The sequence below is a fragment of the Hesperophylax consimilis genome, chromosome 11 (assembly GCF_061612785.1).
Source record: "Hesperophylax consimilis isolate HC1 chromosome 11, BYU_Hcon_1.0, whole genome shotgun sequence".
In the NCBI taxonomy this organism is placed as follows: Eukaryota; Metazoa; Arthropoda; class Insecta; order Trichoptera; family Limnephilidae; genus Hesperophylax; species Hesperophylax consimilis.
This window is the reverse complement of record NC_142846.1, coordinates 3753792-3765875: the sequence shown is the minus strand read 5'-3', so window position 1 is coordinate 3765875 and position 12084 is coordinate 3753792. Positions and strand designations below refer to the sequence as shown.

Genomic DNA, 12084 nt, shown 5'->3' with positions numbered 1-12084 from the left:
ATAATAGTTCTCCTGTGTCTGCGGATGAATGCTGACGTGTTTTGTGAAGTTGCTCCTATCAAAACTTTTTCGGTGAGTTTTTAATCCAATATAATCACCCCATATTCCAAACTAATTTATAACATTACAAATTAAATCACTTCAGAAAGAGTTATATTTTTATAGTATGGCTTTCGTTTTTGCATTTTTTAATACGTTGACATGTGATATAAGAAAGATATTTTAGGTTATATGTTGCTAATGCGGAATACGGAATGTGATGCAAAATCGGAATAGTATTCCAAATTATATTCATTTTTTTAAGTACTTTTATTTAATTTTACAGAGATGTCGTCACCAAATTTGTACCAGAAAAGGAAGAAGTGGGATTCGAATGATATGTGTGAAGCCATTAGTGCTGTTCGCAATAAAAAAAGGGATATTTGATGGCAGCTAAACACTTTAAAGTCCCACGTACTACTTTGTTTCGACTCGTATCTGAAAAAGATGCGGACCCTTTGACTTTAACCTCAAAGAAAATTGGCCGAAAACCAGTTTTTAGTGCAGAGTTCGAAAAACAATTGGTAGACTACGCCCTTGTAATGGAAAAAAAATTCTATGGTCTAACACAAATGGATATCCGACGATTGTCTTATCAAGTGGCTGTTAAAAATAATCATCCAACTCCTTTTAAATCGGGAATCGCTGGCAGATACTGGTTGAAAGGCTTCCTAAATAGACACAAAAATGTGTTATCTATGAGAAAACCTACAGGAACCTCGTTTGCAAGAGCCATCGGTTTTACCAAAGAAAAATTGGACACATTTTACGACATACTAGAATTTGTGTATTCAGAAAAAAACTACCCCGCCGACCGTATATTCAACGTAGATGAATCAGGACTATCTATCGTTCAAAGTAAAATCCCGAAAATCATTGGACGCCGTGGTAAAAAACAAATCGGTGCACTAACTTCGGCTGAACGAGGGTCTCTTATAACTATTGTGGTTTGTATGAGCGCATCAGGCATATATGTGCCTCCAATGATAATTTTCCCCGCAAAAATATGAATCTACAGCCCATGAAAGGAGCCCCGGCTGGATCTGTTGGAGTATGTCATCCTTCTGGGTGGATACAAACTCACCTATTTACCCAATGGTTTTTACATTTCATGGAGAAAACTAAACCAAGCGAGAGCTCTCCGGTTTTGTTAATCTTGGATGGTCATTATAGCCATACAAAAAACTTGAAGATTGTAGATTTGGCTAGAGCGAATCACGTCTCCATAATATCACTCCCTCCTCACTGCACACACAAAATTCAGCCCCTCGACAGGTCATTCATGAGTCCTCTGAAGGCCTATTATAGCGAAGAAATTCGTATGTGGCTACGTAATAACGCACGAGCTTTGTCAGTATATGACATAACGGAGTTATTTGGAAATGCTTATCGCAAATGCCAAACCGGAGAGATTGCAGCAAATGGATTCAAAGTTAGTGGAATCTATCCCTTCAACCGGCATATTTTTAGCGATGCTGACTTTCTTGCTGCAGAAATTGAAGAGTCTGAAGTCCAGCATTGTGCAGAAGCGTCAACAACACCCATGATGGAAGTTGAAGCACGTCCATTAGCTTTAATGGAAAGTCCACCCGAAGAACAAAGTCCTTCCTTGGTCGCGATTGAACCCCAGCCGTCGACTTCGCGTGGAAGACCCAATCGCACTATCATTACCCCATTTGATGTTTCCCCGATTCCGCAAACTAGGAAAAAAACATCCAATAGAGGGCGTAAATCAGCGGTTTCAACCGTTATATCAAGTTCTCCATACAAGAAGCAACTAATAGATGAACAGGAAAAGAGGACTGCCAAGAACAAGCCCAAGGGTACAAAAAATTCCAAAAAGAAAAAAACGACAGATATTGCTACTGACTCGGATTCTTCTGCATCGGAAGTAATTGATGACAGTTCCTCTTCTGATATAGTCATCCCTCCTGGAACTAATAAACCAAACGATGAAGACGCAGTGTGCTTTTTCTGCAATGGTCCTTTTAGTCAGGATGTAAGGGGAGAACTTTGGGTCAAGTGCCTAATGTGCAACCTCTGGGTACACAATGAATGTGCCGGATGCGAAACAGAAGAGTATGTATGTGATTATTGCAAATAATTAACAAGACACTATTATATTCTGAAATATTAAAAGTGAATATAATTTGGAATATACTATTCCGAATTACATGCACTTTTAAAAAAACGCATTTTTTCTCATTCTTTAATTTTTTATTTTTTAAAAGCACTGTAATATTTTTTTTTAATTTCTGTTCTCGTTTCCTAATAAACTATTAGTTTCTTAACATTTAAATCGACTTTTATTCGTAAAAACATTTTTATCTTATTTTCTGCACCCTAAAATGTAAATGGTATTCCGAATATGCTTCCTTTCCTCTATCTTTGTGTATCTCAATAATCCGTCTCTGTCTTCCGCGTCTTAAATCTTGCGCTAATTTTTTACGAGAGTCTAATATTTTTCGGTGTTTCCTTTAGGAGGGAGTGTAGCAGGCTTTTTTTAAAATAGGTACATCTTTTTGAATTTCACTTTTGTTTTCGGTACTGAATGAACCAAAATCTTGGAAGCAGAAATTAACCCACTTTCCGACATCCAATCAAGCTGAAACTCGACAGATACACTCGTTATCGATGACAATGCATTCTAATAACTTTTGGTGTCAATCACGTACACACACGCGAAAACATACGTATTTATATAAATTCGGATGATATATGCGTAACTTTTCAGCCTGCCCTCGTATTTACGAGTATATACTATACGAAATAAATTTCGGTCCTACCCAATTGGGCGTAGCTTTTAGCGCGGTTGATTCCAGTCCCTGAAAAGGAAGGGATAAACTTCTCAATAAAGAACACGTGTTCCGACATCGTGATAATACATTCGTATTTTACTCAAAGTTCATCAGGAAACCTATTATTTCATTCGTTAAAGGCCTACAATCCCCTATTATATCATTAAAGAAGTAGATTATCATTTTTTTGTAGATGCTACCAATACCACCTCAAATATTTGTTTTTTTTTTAAATATTTTTTTATTTCATAATAAAAGTTAACACATTATTTGTAAGAAGAACAGAATGGTGTCGGTATATAAAGCAAGTTTTGTAGTTTGTCTCTGTCTCAACAAATAGGAGACTGGCCCTTGTACTTGCTATGGGACATAAACTAAACAATAAACAAATTGGACTCTAAATTTCACATTTTTCTCAGTAAAATTATTTAATGTCTAACTCCTCGTTGCCTTTAGTGATTCTTAAAACTATTTGACAGTGTCAAAACTTCTTTGTTATTTGTAGAAATATTTTCTAAAACTTTCCATCTTTTTCAATAACCTTACAATATTTTTTCAATAACCTAAAAATAAAATACATCGAATTTTAGTTTAAAAATTCTCATATAATACTATTATTTGAATGATTTGATTTATATAATGTATTTTTAAAATATAATTACTAACAAGAAAAGAAAACTATTATTAACTAATGGCTAACACATTGCTTCCACTGGTTCGTCGATCACTAATATAAAACTATAATATGAACAATTTGAGCAATTAACGTTATTCTGCCTTAGAATGTACATATATATCGCTAAGCTTATTAATATTATATAGTTCGTGTGTTATTTCATAAACGCACATATTCATATTTAATTTACTATTTATTTCATGCATGATTATATTAATGTGCGGTATTTCACACATGTCTTTAAAGTAATTTTAATTTAAAAAAATAGATATGTTATTTGTCAGCCATAATGCAAGTATATCCAATATATATAATTTAAAAAAAAACCTTACTCAGCTAAAGACGATAAATGTTTTAAGTTGTCATTCCAATCAGCCTTTCCGTGAACAATTATCTAATCAAGATTCCATTTCGCTCAAGTCTAATAAAAAAATGTTTAAAAAATTCCGAGAGAAAAGGAATGAAAAATGTATCCCAAAGGGCAAAAAAATTATAGAATTATAACAAAGACGAATAAGAAGAAAGCATTAAAAAACGGACGCGAAAATAAACCAGAAATTATAAACGACCTGTGGTGGAGAATCCACGCGACAAAAAATAAAAATTGGCATTAAAATTCAGGAAAAAATGTAATTGTCTATGTACATTTTTCGTGTCCACGGTGTATCAGAGTCTTAGAGTGGTATAATCGCCGTTTTTCATCCTCTTCCTGTCCCAACTACCTTTCCGCTGTTAATAACACTCGGAGTGTTGGGAAAAAGGAAGTTGCGAAGGCTGTAGAAGAAAAAAGCCTTCATCCCCTACTCGAGGGGTACTTTCTAGCGTAGACTATAAAGATGTGAAGAGTTACATTGATTAAACTTTACCTGTTTGTATAATAATTTTTCGGTAATAGGCTTTAATTTTTTTGAATGTGAAGACTGCATTAGAGAAATAACTGCCCCAAGCCAATGGTACATTGGAAACCCCAATTGTGGTATGTTACTGTGATCAGGAGGTCCAGTACGCACGATCGATAAAGCCTTATGTCATCTTTGGTCAGATAGCGATATTTCAGGTCAGAATGTGGTTTCGACAGTCAGTAGATAAAAGCCGCTACTTTTATTGCGGCCTTCAAGGTATTGGATAAGTTGTCAATATGCACAACTATTTGGATAATGTTCAATGCAAAATAACTTACTTATTAATGGGTGGGGTGAACTCATTAGGCTCTCAGAACTAAAAAAAACCATTTACCACATCGACTTAATCAATTCATCTTAAACGCGATCAATTAATTCCATTTCAGCTTGGAAAAACAAAACTTGCCCAAATATCACTTTCTTACCACAGATTTATCACAGTTTTGACTAAAAATCTCTTTAACTAATTAACTCCATATAATCGGGAACAGTTGTGACGGTCTGTTTTAACAAAAAGTTTCTTATGCTCACCTATATGGATATTACAAGATGCAGCCCAATGGATCACATCCTCAGTAAATCTTTAAACATTTTTTCAGAATAATCTTGCAAATGAAGGGTCCCTCTCACGTTGAAACACTTGGTTCAAAATTCGCAAAAAATTAACCGTCAATTTTTTAAAGTTATTTGAACGGTTTTTTTTATCGCGGTGTATTATGTTATCACCGGTATAAAAATAGCTTCAGATGAGTTAAATAAATAAATTCTCAGAGGAAATTATTATGGTCGACCACAACACGGGACGCTTCAGAATTGTAATTACATATTATCGTAAATAGCATACACTTTGCTAGCATAATTGAAGCTACGAGTTAATCGATATTATTTACTGCTAAACGATCTTTACAATACTAGTAATACCTTTATGTCGAAGCGCTTTTCCATCATAAAGGCAATTACGAATTCTGCGAAATTATTTTTCAATTTATTCAAACGTATGCTTTTACATGGTAGGCAGAATATTGCAGTCACCGCTCTGTTCAGCTGAAATAATCAAACATTATTATTATGAAATATTTGATTTTATACCTAGGATTGTTAATTTTTCGACACCGTTTTAAGAGTGGGTAGAGTGAAAATATTATTGTTTCACCTGCTTGGATTCAGATTTTTTTTTGGCTTATGAATAGAAAATTAAACGAACAATTTAACTTTTACATGATTTAAGATTTTCACGGCCAAAATTTGTGATTTATTTTTTCCGTACTACCTCTTTCATTATTATATGCCAACGTTTCGGACAGTCAGAAACGTTGTAGAGGTAGCGCAACACGGCATAATACCCCAAAATAAATCACCATAATTTTACTATTATTTTTTCTTAATGCCCATCTTGTGCACCACCCCACTGAGAAACAGCCTGGAAACTGCCTCGTAAACTCTGGTCCGTCATAAATAGGATAAGTTCCTTCCAGAGCCACTATGCCAACATGATGCATACCTTAATGAGTTGGCGATGTGTGAATGCTGTGCAATGCAGACCACCACACATGTTGTCAAAAAATGAATGCTGCATTAATTCCCTGGCGAGAATTATGAGGTGCACAGGACGACGCATCAGGCTCTAGGCTCATTTACCTGTATGTTCCCCCCACCATACGAAATAAGAAAAAGAATATGACAAATTTAAAAATGAAAATAAATTGTTGTAGCAGATAACCATATAAAGAATATCCCGTGATTTTTTAAGGGGCTGCGCTATTTATTCATAATTCAAGAAAAAAAATTTTAAGGGAATAAGCTTTTCAGTGTCAATTTGTTCATATAAAAATTTTTAGTAACTTTTAGAAATAATTCACTGAAAATCGCTCATCAGTCATGCCTAGCCTGGCATACTTAGCCCCTTATATCATTAATATTCGATGTCACGATTGAGGTAGCATATAATATTATAGAGACGGTTTTAGAAATTCGATTGAAGCTAAATTTATGCAAATCTTTAAGCCTATTTGACTTTCAAATTCAATTGACTTCCGTCGAAGGCCATTTCTGTACAAAAAAACACTCAAATTTATTCAATCTTTCAAGGGAATCTCCCTCTTGTTGATTAGTGGGTTAAACTTTACTTTGTGACCACTTTTGTAAGCAAGTTATTTAAAAATAGAATTTACTTGTCAAGTTTTGTAATCTCTGTTAAGCAATATTAAATATTGGAAATGATTGAAGAAATTATGATATTACGTTATTTATACAAGGGGATTGTGCTTGTATTTAAAAATAGTCATATAGTTAAGAACATTAAAGTTATATAGATAGAGAATTTTCTAAAAAACTTAACAATTTTACTTAATAATTAAATTTAACGTTTATAATATTTTATTTTTTGGGTTTTATGCCTTATTGCGCTAACTCAATCTTTAGCCAACGTTTCGGACAGCATTACAGTGTCTATCATTAGAGCAGATGTGTAAAGATTGTGGTGAAGTTTGTGCTTAAGTAATCCTCTAAGAACCTGTATTGCAGTATAATTTAAAATAGTTTTCTGCGTTTAGTTTTGATGTAGTTGTCAATTATCGGATACCAAGAACTATTGAGCTTAGCCTCTACGTTTTTATTAATATTAATTGGATTTTTATGAATTTTAATCACCTCCGTAATTAGGCTTGCTTTTTGTGTTGTGGATCTTCACAGGTCTGCAGGAACAAATCAAAATGAAGTAATGACTGGTCTCAGTTAAATGCTTGGAAATTGCCGATTTGTTAGGGTGATAGAGTTAAGATGCTCGAAAGTCTTCTAATATCCTTTTGGAAATCGTCCGTTCTGTCTGGCTTACACAAACCTTGTGAATCCGGAAAATTCGACTTTATCTAAACTTCAATTAATGATTAACCAGTTAAAACCTTTTATTGTTCGAGTACTTTTATATATTTTACCATACATAACTGTTGATTTTCTAACTAACAGATAATACAAATAAAATGACATTAATGCGAAGAAGCACTACAAAATAATGCCATTGTTTTTGTTTTGAAATTTTGATGGCTTAAATATTTCAGTTGCTTTAATGAAATATTGCGAGTAGAAAGAAGAAGATAAAGATAAAAAAGATGTAGGTGAAAATTTATTTTTTACAAAATTTAGCTACAGTAATTAAATATAAATCTATGAATTAAAGCTGAGCGTTCAAATTCTTCAATCAATTCTGAAATAAAAAAAAAATTTTTCACGAAAAACGAATAATTTGAAACCGCTTACCTTTTTTAATCCAGAAATAGAAGGTTTGAATCTCTTCTCACCTTGGCATGGTAGTGGTTTATATTTAAAATATCATTAATCTCTTTTAGAAAAACATTATCCATGGCTTATTTTTACACCGGTGCTAAGAAGGAAATACGCTTTTCGGTTATTGGCAAATTTGTCTGCGGCTACACCAAACTTTAAAAGGCTGTAACTTGGAACCGGAGCCGAAATGAGAAAAACGTCACATGAAGTTTCCACTAAAAATTACCTCTCCAATTACACACCACCTGTAAGTATTAAGGCGCAGCGAGATACCCCTATAGCCCGTGTTCTTTTTTCCAAACCTTATGGCTTACAGGATTTTCCGGCATAAAAAACCTACCACCCACCGCAGTAGAAATCTTTCGATTACAACCCTTACATATATTTTAAATTATAACTTAAATCATGCAATCTGTTTTCATTTTATTTTCGTGGTTTTTTATTAAATATTGTTGCTGTATTTCAAGAAATACCCATTACCCATATCTTACGAAAAGGTAGGATTTATATCGATATTATTATATTTTTAAAACAAGTTTAGTATTTCGAAGGTTACCGAAAAGCAATTCGAAGGTTGCTGGTTGAAATCTCGGTGTGCGCAAGTAAATTTTATTTGATAAATTTGTGTAATTTCACAATTTATTCATTTATATTAATATACTCTCAGTATTGTATAGACCAGTGCTCCGCAACCGGTGTGCCGTGGCACACTGGTGTGCCGTGAGCCGGACACAGGTGTGCCGCGGTCAAATTCAACGTATTTGACATTTCTCAATATTTCATTATGCATTTAATAAACAATGACAAAATATTTTTCATAATATTGTCTGTTTTTAATTGTCTGCGGATACTATTAAAAGACGTATTTACAATATATTAGAAAACTGTTACTGGCTGAAAAATTTGCACTTCAGATCAACGAAACAACCGATATTTAAAATAAAGCACAGTTGATAGCTATTGTACTTTTCGTTGACGAGGACTTTATTAAAGAACATTATTTATTTTGTAAGGAGGTTCCAGAGCGAACTACCGGTGAAGAATTTTTTCAAGTAACCGATGATTTCTTCAATATATATAATATTAAATGGAGCAATTGCATTGCTGTTTTTCACGGATGGCGCTGCGGCAATGACAGGTAGTAAAAAGGGTATTGTCTCTTGTGTAAAACAAAATATTCAACTTAACAATTTACACACTGCTGCATACATCGAGAAGCATCGATGGTCAAAAATTTACCGAAGGATTTGAACACGATGAATGAATACATTAAAATCGTAAACATAATTAAATCAAGAGCCCTAAACTCGCGAATCTTCGGAATATTCTGTGCAGAAATGGGAGCCGAATATGAATCCTTATTGTTTTATACTGAAATTCGTTGGCTATCCCGAGGCAAAGTTGTGGCTACATTGTTTGAGCTTCGTCACGAGGTGTGTGAGTTTCTTTTAAATCAAAATATGCCCAAACTATATCAGCACCTCGATGATAATTACTGGATAGCCAAACTTGCATACATGGCTGATATATTCGAGCATTTGAATGAACTTAATAACGAACTTTGGCAGAAAGAGTTGCAAAAAGGATGTTTGGAAATGTACCAAAGGATCAACCATAGTACAATTGAAAACAAACAATTAACTGTGGATCTGGTCCAACAAAATTTAAGTTTGCTTCAGCAGAAATTTGGTCGGTATTTTTATTCCATTAATACGGAACAATACGATTGGATTCGAAATCCTTTTGCTACCAATGGAATAAATTCTACGGAAGAACTGCATCTGCAAATTCGAATGGAATTTACAAATTTAAATAATGACATGATATTAAAACTTCACTTCTCCGAAGATCAATTATATGTTTTCTGGGTTTACGTTAAAAAAGAATATCCTCACATTTCCGTCAAAGCATTCTTAACACTTCTTCCATTTTCAACGACATATTTATGTGAGCAAAGTTTTTCAAATCTTCTATTAATTAAAAATGATAAGCGGTCATGCTTAAAAAGTCTTGACCAAGAACTTCGGGTTACGCTGTCAAAAATCGAGCCGAATATAAAACGTTTGTGTTCATTGAAACAAGCGCAGGTTAATTTAACTATTAAAATTAATTTATCATTAATTTATTATTATTTTATAATAATTATTAAGATTGGGTAAAATAAATATGTTATAGTTATATGTGTATATGTATACTTTACAAATAAAAAAACAAGAAATTATTGTAAAACTTGTGTATCAATTTAATATCTATATATTTTAGCTTTTGGTGTGCCGCGGAATTCTAGGAAGACATTTGGTGTGTCGTAGGTGAGAAAAGGTTGCGGAGCACTGGTATAGACCACCGTTCAGAACTGAAACTTTGCTTGAAATTGCTTTGGCCGTGTTAGGTAACCAGATTTAACTATCCAGATACTTTTGAAGTGAAACTTCTTTACGCGCGTTATGCAATTTCGAGGACAGGAGTAAAACCAACTCATGACCGTCATGAAAAACCGTGATCATTTCGCTATAGGAGCCTAGCCAATATTATATACCTTTTTTAGGTCACTCTCCAAACTCAGCTTCGCGGTCTAGAGGCAGAGCGCGCGACTCTCGTCGTGAAGAACCAATGTTCGATCCCCGCTTAAACTATTTTTTTTTCTTTTTGTGATTTTTTTAATAATAATTTTTTTTAAAGTGATAAAATGCTTTTTTTAAAAGTGATAAAAGACTTATAGATATTTTGACTATATGATATTTTGGTCGAATACGTAATAACCGCGGTCTAGAGGCAGAGCGTTCGACACTCGTTATGCAGGACCCGGGTTCGAATCCCATATTTTTATAACTTTTAATTTTTTTTTATCAACGATTTGTATTTCCTTTTTGTGATTTTTTTAATAATAATTTTTTTTAAAGTGATAAAATGCTCTCGTGCTGCGACTTTTAGATATTTTGACTATATGATATTTTGGTCGAATACGTAATAACCGCGGTCTAGAGGCAGAGCGTTCGACACTCGTTATGCAGGACCCGGGTTCGAATGCCATATTTTTATAACTTTTAATTTTTTTTTATCACATGCTACTTATAAATATGTCAATAGACAGAAAAAAAAGAGAGAATGAAATGAAAAGAGAGAGAGAAGAATACTAAAAGTTTCACTTCCGTCGTGCGTAGGCTTGCCACACACTGAATTTTTATTATAGATCACGGAGGCGGTTATGGGTATAGTTGCTCAGGGAACCATTTATTAGAAAACCAATACCTCTGCCGTAGGTCACCCTAAGTGGTTTGAAGGACGTAAAAGCAAAACGCGATATTGTTTCTCTTTTGCACAAATAGGCTGAGCCACAGCAACGCGTGGCGGGGTACAGCTAATTAGAAGTAAAAAACGTTACACAAAATGGTTCCATGATAACGCAACGCAGTGACAATTCAACACACCTTTAAAAAGTGATATAAAGTCATTAGAAACGATGAAAAATTTTTTTTAAACCTAACCTAACCTAACCTACTTAACCCAGTTTATAAAGTTTTGGTTTCATCACTTTCCATGACTTTATATAAACTTTTAAAGATGTGATGAATTATCATTTTGATGTCACCTTTTTATTTATATAAAGATATGGAAGATGTTAATCTCGAAAAGTAAAATTGTGACTTTTTAAAGGGTGTGCATTGTTTTGATATTTTTAAGAATGCGTTATTTACTAACTAACTAGGCTTACTAAAATAATACCCTTGATTTTTTACGAGTCTTCTCTGTTATATTATTTATCATTCCAATATCTTATCTATTCTAAAAACTGGGTTAATCGTATTTATTTCATTATTTGTTTCTGGGATTACCTTTGCGAGTTTACGTCTTTGGCGGGAAGCAAAGCAGACTTTAAAAACGTAGAAGGAAGCTGCGCAGAACGCATTAGTAACGATAATATATACACGCTTCGAAAGTCGTGGAATACATAATGTATTTGCCCTAATGCATGCGAGGGTACCTTCTTGATAACCTTTCTACGGCAGCTGAGGCCCTTATCTCGGTATGGCCTCGCCCAGTTCTCGCTGTGTTCGAAAGGCCCCAATAATATAGGCAGGTGCTGACATCGTAAAGGGAAAATACAATTTTATGAATTTCGAAGGTTAAACAAATGCTTGCGTTTTAATTTAATTATCTCCTGAGCGGAACTTTCAGGTTTTAATATATGTACCTTTTATAATTTGTATTTTGATGAATTTTTCGAGAAGTTATATTATGGATAAGAAATTTAAAAATACAGCTGTAATTTAGTGTTGCAAAAAGGATAACAGATATGTTACTATTTATAGCTAGCTCAATTGCACTCCATTTTGCTTTAAGGGGTAGAAAGGGGAATGGGGCGGTTTTCTTTCTATTGTTTTTGGTC

The 12084-nt window shown here is 33.8% G+C and overlaps 1 protein-coding gene across 1 annotated transcript in view; it reads left to right on the top strand.

Annotated features, from left to right (window-relative positions):
• Oct-TyrR (Octopamine-Tyramine receptor) overlaps nt 1-12084 on the top strand; it is a 768006-nt gene that overhangs the window by 41536 nt on the left and 714386 nt on the right. The window lies entirely within an intron of this gene.